The 13319-nt window shown below is 31.3% G+C and overlaps 1 protein-coding gene across 6 annotated transcripts in view; it reads left to right on the forward strand.

The window, feature by feature from the left end:
• bru3 (CUGBP Elav-like family member bruno 3) overlaps positions 1-13319 on the forward strand; it is a 725332-nt gene that overhangs the window by 156404 nt on the left and 555609 nt on the right. The window lies entirely within an intron of this gene.

Genomic DNA, 13319 nt, shown 5'->3' on the forward strand with positions numbered 1-13319 from the left:
CAAATTAAAAATACTAATATTAATAGATATTTGATTTTTATTGTAAAAAAATTATGTTGAAAATACAATTAAAACCTACTGATCTACTGATCATTTTCTATTTTTCAATTTTTAATGCAGATTATATATTGTATTATATTTATACCAGAAGGGTATATACATTTTGTTGTAATCACCGAGACTTTGCACAAGTGTGTTAGTATGGTTATTAGCGATTCTGTCATAGAATCTACTGGTTAGTTTGTTAGTAATGTATGTAACTAACATAATATTATTTATGGCATGCAGTTTTTTCAAGTTGGTATATATGGGTGTGTTATAAATTATTTTTAGGGATTTATTTTGTATTATTTTGAGCTTGCAAAGGTTAGTCTTCGAGGCGTTATTCCATACAGATGAAGCATATGATAATAGTGGTAATATGAGCGCGCGATATCATTTTATTTTATTTTGAGTTGATAAACTAAATACTACGGGGTATATTGCGGATATACCCCGCATCGCAATCGAAATAATAAAACTGCATAATACGACGGTTTCCAAACAAGTCACAAGTGTATCACACACATTTTCACAACATCTATGTATTAATATCATGACGAACACATATTATATATAGAATTTTACAACCACATAAAATGTAAAAAATATATGAAATGATTTCCCTCACAATACATATCAATATCCACCAGCACCATCACAAATAGATGTAATTTCAATTAATCCAATATCTCATATTCCCTTTGTTTGTCGACAAGGCAACAGAGAATCGATCAGCGTAACTCAATATAACCTCACAAAACCCACGATCCATCAAGAGTGTCGCGGTCTGCTTGTCAACGGCGTAACTTACCCCGCGAGGAGTCCTGCGACTCGTCCTGGCGAGCCGCGGCCTGTCGCCTCGGTTTATATTGATAAAAAGCCTTGTAAAAATGGCGAATGGTCCGTCGTGCCCGAGATTGTTTATTTTGTAAGACGATCGTCACCATGGATACGGAGCGCGTGTATCGATTTGCGCGCCAATATGGCCGGACGAATTCGAAGGAGGCGCGCCTTTCACTTCCGGTCGCCACGTCTACTTCCCGTGGCCGAAACGCACCCATTTGCGTCCTTGCACGCATCGCTATAAATTCCCACAAAATTAAATCAATACGAGGGCATATGATTAACATATTTACTATGATTTATCGTATTTACATAGTACAGTGACGAACCAGAGAGAGGGAATGGGTTCAAAAAACCTACGGTATAGCTCGGTGGTTGGGTTCATGCCAACCACTGAGAGGTTCCCGGATTCAAGTTCTGCGTTGACCTCGATTTAAAAGAATTTTTTCGCAAGTATTTCTGCAGTGCTGCTGGTTATACTGTGATTCCTAATCGATCGTTTCCAATTAGAATTTGCCAATTTATCTGATTTCATTGTTGAAACGGTTCCTTATCAAATTTACAAAACCATCTTATCCATTATTTGAATATTTTATTTATTTAATATACTTGGGGGAGGCGGCAATGCCGATAGGCCCAAGGCGTTTGAATAAACATATTTTACAAATTATACATATATGCAATAAAAAATGAGAAATATTTAAACACATTAAAAAACAATATTAAAATAAAATAAAATCAGAGAAGAAAAAAAAAATATATATAAACAAAAAAGATAAAAATACAGATATATGATTATGGGAAAGGAGAATCACAAAAATCCTTTGGTTTTAAAAAATGTATCGAGTTTATTCTTAAAAATATTAATATTATTAGAGGTAACTAAATCGTTGGGAAGACTATTCTATAAGAAAAGAATGAATCTCTGATCAATTTATTATATTTCAATATGATTTCAAAATTCTAATTTATTTATTTATTTAACTACTAGCTGAACCCGCCATCAGTTGCAATGCCACAATAACCCATGCAATTCTCGTATTCCTGTTCCCGTTTCTCAATGTGTTTCGATAAGTGAATGTTTCAGTTTCAAATTAATACTTAATAATCAAATTAAATTACAGTTATGATAATTTGTCGGAAAAACGCAGCCGGCGAACACATTTGAAATTATTCAATTGTTTATATATTTTACTCTAACAACGCAGGTGTTGACGCGAACGCATTTGAAATTATTGTGTTGCAATGCCACTCATTCCTGCTTTCCCGTTCCCGTTTCCGTTTTTGGGTGATTTTTTTCTAGAAACCAACGCGGGCATGCACACAATAACTCATGTAAGTTTCATCACAATCGGTTGAATGGTATAGGAACGAATATGTGACAGACAGACAGACAAAAATTGATTTATGTATATATAGATTAGCCGCAATGTCAGTACAGAATATTCGAACACTTCACTGTAACCAGACATTCATATTTTATTTTTTAAATATGGGTTTGGTGCATCCGCTCTAAAATCGAAAGACAAACGAACGACAGATTAACAGAACGGCAGCTTTAAACGTAATTATCGTTTTCTCGAATGATAGATTGCACATCAGATGACGAGTAACCTTTCGATGTGCACAGATGCAATTATTAAAATGGTAATTATTAAAATTCTGAACTTATAGAATCTTGCCTTATTAAACTCGCCTGAAAGATCCAACTCAAATTTAATAATCACCATTTTAATAATTGCATCTGTGCACATTGAAAGGTTACCCGTCATCTGATGTGCAATCTATCATTCGAGAAGACGAGAATTGCATTTCCGTTAATCTGTCGTTCAATTTGTCTGGTGATTTTAGAGCGGATGCACCGCATCCTTTAAATATGTATAAGGAAATACTATATATAAAAAAAATTAGCTAGACATTTAATATATGTATATATGTTATAGTTAATATTTTTTGAAATCATATTGAAATAGTGGTGACATAGTAAGTACACAACATCAGGCTCGCCGACAGTGCAGTATTAATTATAAACAGTTCTACGCATCTTTTAAAATTCACCGTTACATTATTAAAGTGTTATTCGAATACATAAGGGATATTAAAAATTTACTTTTTTAATATATATATATATATATATATATATATATATATATATATATATATATATATATATATATATATATATATATACGTATCATATAAGAATTCAGTGTTTAATTATCTCTTTATTCCATACATAAAAACTTGAAACAATATAAAGAAATATTTATTGGGATTTTGACTGAATCATCATCATCCTAACTTGATACTACATACAATAATCTTACATATTTATATCATATATAATGTACATTATCATTATAATGTACTTATAATGTAAATATTGGAAAACTCATTTTGAAAAAATGCTTGTCATTTTGACGTATGTACATGTATATATGCCCGTATATACATATATATGTACATTGATAGAAATATTCGAAAAAATATGTAGAACCCATACGTACATATTAATAAAAAAGAGACGGCAAAAGACATCCTTCTGAGAAAAAATACGTAAAATCTTTAACAAAAACTTTTGTGGATTTTTTCCCGAAAATATTATTTGTTTTTGAGAATAAAAAATATTATATAATCAGATTATTATATTGCCTGTTTTGACATATAATATAACATATATAATATATTTAGCAAAATAAGGAACGTATTGAAATAGTGGAAATAAATATATAAGTAACCAAATTTGGGTCGATACAGTGGAATGTCCTAGAAACAAGCTGTATGTGTCTTCATTATTCAACGGAGACCTGTTGAATCGTATACGGAAATTACACAATATATCCCTCTGCGAATTTATTTTCTCGTTCTGCCATGTGATCTCTTATAAATAGGATTAGTGTAAATTATTGATGCAAATTGTTTTGTTTTTTTTTTTTACTTACAAACTATTGAGCTCTCGTGTGTCTCGTACAAGTCTCGACAAAGAAGCGCAAAATTACAAAGAGGAGTTCAACATATGAAGAGCTTTTAATAAATATTGAAAATAGTCGAGATTGGTTTATACATGCATGTAAAATATTTTCAATATCGTCGAGATTGCCGGGAACAAACTCTATGTATCAAAGTGGGGGGGTTTCAGACTCTCATCGTTCTTTCTACATAGGTAGAGCTCAATAGCCTGTCGCTCCTGTCGACTTTTAAAATTTAATATCACCGACGACCTGGATTTTTTTTTGAAATTTTTAAATCTGTAGTAAAATTTAAACGAACCGAACGTTCGCTCCTTTTCCTCTACGCTTTTTCTACCATCCCCCAGTCTTAACCTATCCTTCATCGTGTTTTAAAGGGGAAAATATTCGAACAATGATGGGATTATCGTTCTACTTTGGATTAGAAATGATGGAAATTTTCCCAAACAAATTTCTTAAAGCATACAGTCGCTCACATGTGATAGTTTGAAGTACCATATATTATATATACATACATACATACATATAAACATTTTTCTATATATGAAAAAATTATATTTTTACAACCACTGAATTTTGTTATTATATATATTGTATATTAAAACTGAAAAACATTCAATTTTGAAAAATGAATGACGAAACCTTCTTAAACAAAATCAAATAAGATATTATCTATATTTTTTAATAATGAAATAATTGATATGCTTTACAATCCAAATTATTGAATGCAATGTATTTCTGTCATTCAATAGATTAATTAGTTATTTTTGAATATGTATATAAAACAATAACTCTCAAAAAATTTATATACCTTCTATCGTTTCACAAAATCACTCACTTGAGAGATAATACGTTTCAACTCCAAAAAGATATTTCTTAAAAATAATAGAGATTTCTTCCTTTCAAATAGACTAGTTGTAATTTGGAATAGATTATCAAATTAATAGATAACTTCTAGAAACCTGAACCTATTAAACAATCTACTTGACGATTTTTTAAAGATTTGTGATGTAAGTTTTGGTTTTTCTTTTCGTTTTATTTTGATACTTATTTTTTGTTATTATAATTGACAAAACCTCTTGGGTCTGTTGACTATGCCGCCTCTTCAAAGGATGACAAAGTTTTATGAAATAAAATGAAATATCTTATACTATATATTATTTAAATGCGAAATTAAGGCTTTCAATCATCGATTGGAAATTTATGGACAGTTTAACCTTGTATTTAATTTTTAACATATGCAATTTAACCAACGCGTCTTCAATATTAAGTTAACCGTATTAATTATAATATTCTGTTGCTTATTATCGTACTATGTTTAATAAATAATTAATTTAAAACACCAAAACGTATACATATGTATGTACCAAACACTCCATTTAAATTGCAGCTCAATATTTAGTGAGAAATTCACTAAGCACGTCAAAATAGACTGAAAACTTTATATATTCAATAGCAATTTAAGACTCCTTTTGGAGTCATCAAATTACTAACTAATTATATTCCAAGGATAACAAAGTATCACAAATAAAATGAAATATCTTATCATATATATTATTTAAATGCGAAAGAAAGGCTTTCAATAATCGATTGGAAATGTATCGACAGTTTTATCTTGGATTTAATTTTTAACATATGCAATTTAATCAACGTGTCTTCAATTTGAACGTATTAATTATTATATTCTGTTGCTTATTAGCTTAGTATGTGAAATAAATAATAAATTTAAAACACGTATACATATGTATGTACCAAGCACCTCATTTAAATTGCAGCTCAATAGTTAGTGAGAAATTCACTAAGCACGTCAAAACAGACTGAACACTTTATAGTATATTCAATAGCAATTTAAGACAGCTTTTGAAGTCATCAAATTATTAACTATTTCATATATATTATTGCAAACTAAGGATTCGCTTTTGCAATACGCTCGTATTATATAATCCGATTCAGCCAATTAGCTCGAATATCAATAAACGAGTCGATTGCCATTGACGGCGTCGCACAGACCTGGGGAAAATATACGCTTTTTACACGGCGAATTGTCTCAATTTTCATTTGCAACACGACCGAATACAATTTTTGCTCGAACGCAAAACGAAAACGACCCTTTCCTATGTGCAATTTTTCTTGTTGGCTTATTCTTGGGCGCATGGAGTCGCGTTATCTTGTTAAGGCGACGCGCCCGCCCGCCAAATGATTGGCCCATACATAATTCATCCGGTCGGGTCTCCCAGTTTGCACTTATACATATTTGTGCACATATATATGTATATATGTATGTATGTACACCCACGTATACTCAAAGGTAGGCTACGGGGTGAAAATGTCCCGTAGAACCTAGGGCTACCATTTTGCGGTCATTAGAAAAGAGGAAATCAAATATGGTTACCCAAAACCGAAATTACTTAGCATAATTTTGACTTATAATTCAATTCATATACTTTTTGAAACAAGACAGTTGCAGAAATGGTAATCTTTCATGCTTTTAAGACATTTGACACATTTGTTTTCCTCCTCTTTTCTCGTATCTTGTGGGTGAAGTGCCCTTTAGCACTTCATCTGATATTAGAGGTCCAGATAAAAGGTCTCTTATCTGTAGTTTTACTGGTTTGCAGTTCCCTGGACAGCTTTTTGGGACGCTTCTCCAGTCTGTTTTCATATATTTAGAGACTGCTGATCTTGACTCTTTTGTGACAGTCAGTATCCTCGAATCTTGGTAGATCTAAATTGACTCGCAATATTTTATTTAGAAATTTTTGAATGATGTCATGTTTAGTGTAGCTGATTGAGACACATATTTGTATCACATATATACAACCATATTGGTTTCAAGATGACTCTTTATACCAAAGTTTGTTTTACTTTGTGTCGAGCTCATTCCAATTATCCAGAAGGACTTCCAGAGTTTAAATTTTAGTTGTTGACGTTTTGTACAGACGTGTTTTTTCTATGTCAACATGTAGTCCAGATCCATACCCAGATATTTAGTTGTTTCTGCTTGCGGAAGTGTCATGTCATTCAATTTTATGGGACAAGTTTTCTTCTTTATTATGAAGATCACTTTGTATTCTCCAGAGGAGAAGCCACCTTTGGCTTTTGCTTAGCTTCCCAATTTCAATACATAATATAACATTTTCTAAATTTCAGAAATGTTTTAATGTAAACTGATTGGAATAAATTAAAATGATAGTTCTCATAATCTTATGCACTGCTTACAATGTATTCAAATATTTTTGTTTTATTTTATTTTACAAAAATTTATACCAGGAAAGCCTATCAGGTAAGCCCGATGCGTCTTCCTAGATAATTAATTACAAACATTATAGCATTTTTTTATTACATAAATCGCTGTATTTCGAGAGGCTGAAGAACTTGATATTAACAATTAATTAATCCATAGAGACATCTATGGATTTAAACTTGCACATAATTTTAAAATATTATACATAAATTAAATTCAGATATTTGTGACATAGCGGTAGGATTTTTTTGCCAATTTGATGGAGAAACCGTTTCAACAATGAAATCATATAAATTGGCAAACTCTGATTGGAAACGATCGACTTGAAGTCACAAATATCCAAGTCTGACCAGCAATATTAAAGATTAGCACGGGGTCGAACCCGGTAACCCGGTAAGTTTTATATTTCGACATTGTATAGGTATACATATGTATGTACATACAATGTCGTGTTTTGCTTCAGGCGCAATGCCACGATTGTATATATAACAGGTATGTAACTACCAAATAAACAATCGCTGGAAATTTTAAGGTTTCAAAAATAGAAAAAGAGGTCGTATGGCAACCCTAGTGTAACCACCATCGAATATATTACATCCATGGGTGTGTATGTGCGCGGTGCTGATTCATCGCTCGATACAGATGAAGCCGCACACCATCCACCCTCCTCCCCCATCTCCCGGTGACCGCGGCAATGCATCAAATCGCGAAATTACAAGCTTTTCAAACCGGGCGTCCCATAAAAATGTTCGTAGCCGGATGAAATACGACAAAGGTGCGACCAAAAAGACCGGAGTTTTCATCGGCCTGTCGGGAAAGCGGAAAAGTGGGCGTGCGCTATTCGGAACACGGCAGTTTCCCAATCCCAACCCCCCCCTCACGATCACGAAAAGCTTCAAGGTTAGTTAGCGTGTTAATTAATCACATGCGACAATCACTCAAAAAACGTTTTGTCGCGGTCGCACTTCCGGTCGATTCTGTCGTGAAAATCGTAGACTGGGACAAATGGTTTTGAATTTTTCAATAACAAATAATCGTCAAATTTCTTTATTCGTGCCTTTCAATGAATTTTATTTTGATTAAATATCCTGCGGGCATATTTTCAAGAGTATTTTAATATTAAATTTTTATTGTTGTTTTAATATAAATATTGAATTTAATATTAAATTTTAATATAAATATGATAATATAAAAATTTAAATTTTTAATAAATAATGATAACATATTTTTTTAAACAGTTATTCCTAAAAAAGCATTTTAATTTAATTCATTCGTGTAACATTGAATTTCAAATAGTTTTTTGCATGTTTATAAAAATTAAAAATTTTAATCCACAAAAATAAATTTAGAGATATTTTGAAGGAATCATTTCACTATGCTTAATAGCATAGAAAGACTTCATTAAACTTTGTAAACCAGCTAATAAAATCTACTGATCATTTATATAAATATTTGAATAATATTGCTATATGATTATTAAGTAATATTGAAACGTTCAGTATTTTTTCATCATTAATAGTCAGTTTCATATACACAGTTGATAATGAAAGTCTCATTCCAGAGAAATATCTTATGAAAAGAACCTTCACTCATTCCAGTGACTTTCACTTTCGATCTAACTCAATACAACTACATGGTGTACAATATAATTTAAACTATTAAACAATTAAACTTGCCATTCAAACTTATGTTATTATATCATATAAAGCAACAGACTCATTGTTTGAAGCTATCATGTAATAATACATCATTTATATTTTTTACATAATTATAACTACAAAAACTACCTATTGTGTACACAGTTGAAAGAGAATCTTTACTAATTCTAGTCAGACTTTCACTCTTAGTTATTCCAATTGAGTCCCAATATATACATATGTATATATAAAATGTGCATCAAAAGACTTAATAAATTAACATTCAAATTTAAATTATTCTTAGTATAAAATGCAATGGAGTAATTTTTTGTGAGTTGCATATAATATTGTGATATTAAAGTTGTTCTTATTAAATTTAAATCAAATAACAATAACTATTGCGTGTTGCTAATTTTCCGAATGTTCGCAATGGTTAAAGAGTGTCAAATTTTCTCTGGAGACGTTTCCCGCAATTTATGTGGCGGCTCGCCCGTTTCGCGCTGTGTTTCCCCTTTGATACAAAGAGTCAGTTGACAAAATTTCGCCTTTGGAAAAAAATTGTATTTTGGTCGGGTGGTCCTTTTGTCCTGGACTGGCCGGCCGGGTGCAGGTGGAGTCTCCTCTACCCGTGAAAGCCTTTTGTTTCGATTTGCCAGCCGGCAATTCGGCCATTTGTCATGGCAATTTGGAAAGGCGCTAAAATTGTACGCCGGCTTTATTGCATTACCATTTACATATTTTGTCCCCCTCCCCCTCTCCCTCTCCCTATCCCCTTCATACCTAGACTCCTCTTTGTATCGACCATTCGGAGTAAAATTGCAGTGGTTCTAACAAAAGAAATCTTGTAAATTTCTAACCACCTAAGCGGACATTGATTTTCCATACCGGGTTCGGGAAATCGTCCGTGGCAAAATGTCTGTGCAACGTATTAATTTTCATGCTGCGGTTTATTAACTTTTGACATTTTACGAGTCGAGTCGTTGCAACTTTTTAATTTCATCTTCAATTATAGCGGTAAAATTTTCCGCAAACAAAGTCTCAAGCAAACGCTCAACTTCAATACACCGAACATGGACGTGAGCACGTTTTCAATTTTACAGTTGCATTTTCGAAGAAAAATGTCTGTATTCATTTCGACACGTTCATTTCATTCTTATGTACGGAAATAAACATGGCAGCTTTCGTACTTTGAATGCATCACTTATATTGTATAGCAAATATGTATCAAATAAACAGAAAGAACATACGGTTACTAAATCATAGGCTCGTTTTTAATTATAATTGATCGTTTGTTTTTAAATGAAATTAAAAGTAAATACATATGAATTAAGTCAGTAATTTTATTGAATTGATCTGTAAATACATTTTATTGGATTGATCAATATGTCCATACTATAAAATTTGAAACAATTCACGTGTTTATTTACCGTTCATTTATAAGTGCTGAAAATTCAAATTGTACTTGAATATTTTAAAGAAGAATATTATAAAATATTATAAAAAGTATATACAATTGTTTTCATATTTTAGCTATACACATACATGCATACATACATACTGGGTCAGCTGCATACGTATCTGTAGCTGTCCCAAGCTTTTCTTAAAAGATTAAAATGATTATTCTATGACTATTTTTGCTAAATGAAATCTTTGATTTCATTTATCTTATGCTGAATTTTTTTAACTCAAAACATAAAAAAATCTATTGTGTTTAATTTAACATTTTAAATGCTGTTTTAACTCAAATTATAATAAATCTTATTGTGTTAACGATTTAAATTGTAAAAAATGTTATCTTGTTAATATTTAAATGAATAATGTAAATTATATCGAATTAATTGAAATGTGTATTAAAAAAAAATAGAGAATAGATATATGTACATGAATTCTGATTTTTTTAAATTTATTTATTACGAATTTGAATCAATGTAATTTTACGGGCTTACATTTTGTGCCACAATTGTCAAAACAGAAATGAAACAATTGAAATTCTTGGTAAGTAGCCCAATAAAAACAGCATTGTATTTAGATGACAGAATTGACAGTGAAAATTTTATATAATGTATGTATATATATTTTTTCAAACGAATTCAATAGAACATTTGAAATTCAATATTTTTACACATATGCACATACATATAGAGAATGAAAGCTCGCTGGAAAGTGCAGCAGAATTTTTTAGCATACGTATGTTCAAAATATCGAGCTTACTTTGCGTTGCGTAGTCGCCTCGAACATGAAATTTCAATTTGAAACAAAAATAAAGAAGGTAAAAATACAACGCAACCGATAAACTGCGCAACGGATGGGATCGCGAGACTTTTTGCGCTCAAAGGGGATAAGATGTTTGCATATGAATTGGGACTATTGTCACATAAACAAGGTTAAAATTTTCACCGAATTTCCACCGAGCTAGGTTTTTCGCAGACGCTGATTTGACCCCGAGTTGAAAATTTACGCCGAAACCCGTAAAAAGGATACAGCCGCGTAATGGAAATCGGACAGCTGGGCCGGTCGTAAAATATCGAAAACTTCATACGCATCGATCTCACCGAGCGATTTAATTAAATTTTTCCCAATTCAAAATCGATAATTAAACGGATTTAATTAAAGATCCCCGCCGAGACTATTGGTTACCAATTAAACGTAACCGACCGTGATTTACACACACAATGGGAACGTCCTGGCGTACTGCTTCCAGATCTTGTAGATTTTAACTGTACCCTCCCACTTGTCCTCCCAAACCATGCTTTTACAACCATCCACAACTGTGCGAAAGGGTGGAAAATATTGAAAGCACAATTAAAAACATAATTCAATGTTAGTTAACGGTCTGCGTATGTTCAATGTGCATTTGTGTCCACCTCATGGTGCACCGAGCCTTTTATGATTTCCCCACCGGTAGATGAATGGGTCGCAGCGTTTGTGGCAGGCCCATTGTAGATGCCTCGTCGATATTTGCAATCTCTTCGTTACCATCAATTCCGTATTCAGCATTGTGAAATTTAATACAAAATATTATATTTCTGCCACAGTGATAGAGCGGGCTTTTTCGTGCGCGGAAAAGCTCCGGCGAGACTTTGTCAACGCGAATTTGTATTGATGGAGAAATATTCACATAATACTATTGCATGTACGATTAAATTCATATTTTCAACATTTTTCGTATTGAATTACATTTTTTTGTGTGATGTTAATACAGAAAGGATAAAAAATTGTATTATTTTTGGGGTTTTTCCTTTTCAAATAAATTCGATGTAGTTTTTCGCATTGTGCCGATTCTATGTATACACCATAGATGTTTTATTGCGTATAAAAATGGGCTGAGCTGAATGAAAATATATAAATGAAGATCGCATTCTACTGTTGATTCAATGAAAATGAATTTTCTAGGAGCTTAAATATGTATAAAGTTACGATATACCTGCTAAAAGTTAATTTAGTATTTTTATTTAATTTGTAATTATATATATTACGATATTCACAAAAAGCTATCCATGTTTAAATACATAAATAATTTAAATTAAACAAAACAACAGGCGATTTAAAATATATCAAAGTTTTTAAGTCAAAAATCAAGCTATTATATGGATGTATAATTTCTTGAAAAGTTTATTTATAAAATAAATACATTATAATTGTATATTTGAATATTAATTGAACTGTAATGCTTTGAATAATTTCACAACAATATGAAAATAATAAAATTTGTAAAGGTTCGTTTATATGTACATATATATATATATATATATATATATATATATATATATATATATATATATATATATATATATATATATATATATATATACATATATATATATATATATATATATATATATATATATATATATATATATATATATATATATATATATATATATATATATATATATATTATCACAGCTTGACACGGCACTGCACGGAAAAGACTACTTCTATTAATACTTAACAGCACTGTCCGTTTTCGATCCGTTTATACTTGTTTTCGACGAGTGAAAAATCAGCTTACATATACATAAGTACATTACAGAGAACTACGATCCGGTGCAATATTGCTTGCGTCATATTTTATTTTATTTTATTTTACATATATACCAGGAAGGCCTTACAGGTAAATCCCAATGCGCCTTCCTGGCCAATTACAAATACAAATGCAGCATTTTTATTATAAGTCGTTGAATTGCGAGACACTGAAAAAACTCGCAAATTAACGAGACATCTATGAATTGTACATAAATTTTTATTGTACATCAATCAAATTTCAAATAGTGGTGACATAGTAGGTAGGAAGGATTTTTTAGCCAATTTTTTTTTCCGGGAATCGTTTCAACAATGAAATCAGAGAAAATTGGCAAACTCCGATAGGAAACTATCAACCTGGAGTCACAAATTCAGGTCTGACCAACAGCATACTCTGAAAAATTCATTTTCATTCAGGGATTGAACCCGGCACCTTCTTGACGGTAAGCAGAAGCTTAACGTCCGAGCTATGCTGCTGGCTAAAATATTAAATAAATATTAAATATTAAAATTAATCGTTAAAACAATTTTTGATAGTTAATGTTTATCTCGTAAAATAAG

Source organism: Arctopsyche grandis, chromosome 10 (assembly GCF_051622035.1).
Source record: "Arctopsyche grandis isolate Sample6627 chromosome 10, ASM5162203v2, whole genome shotgun sequence".
Taxonomy (NCBI): Eukaryota; Metazoa; Arthropoda; class Insecta; order Trichoptera; family Hydropsychidae; genus Arctopsyche; species Arctopsyche grandis.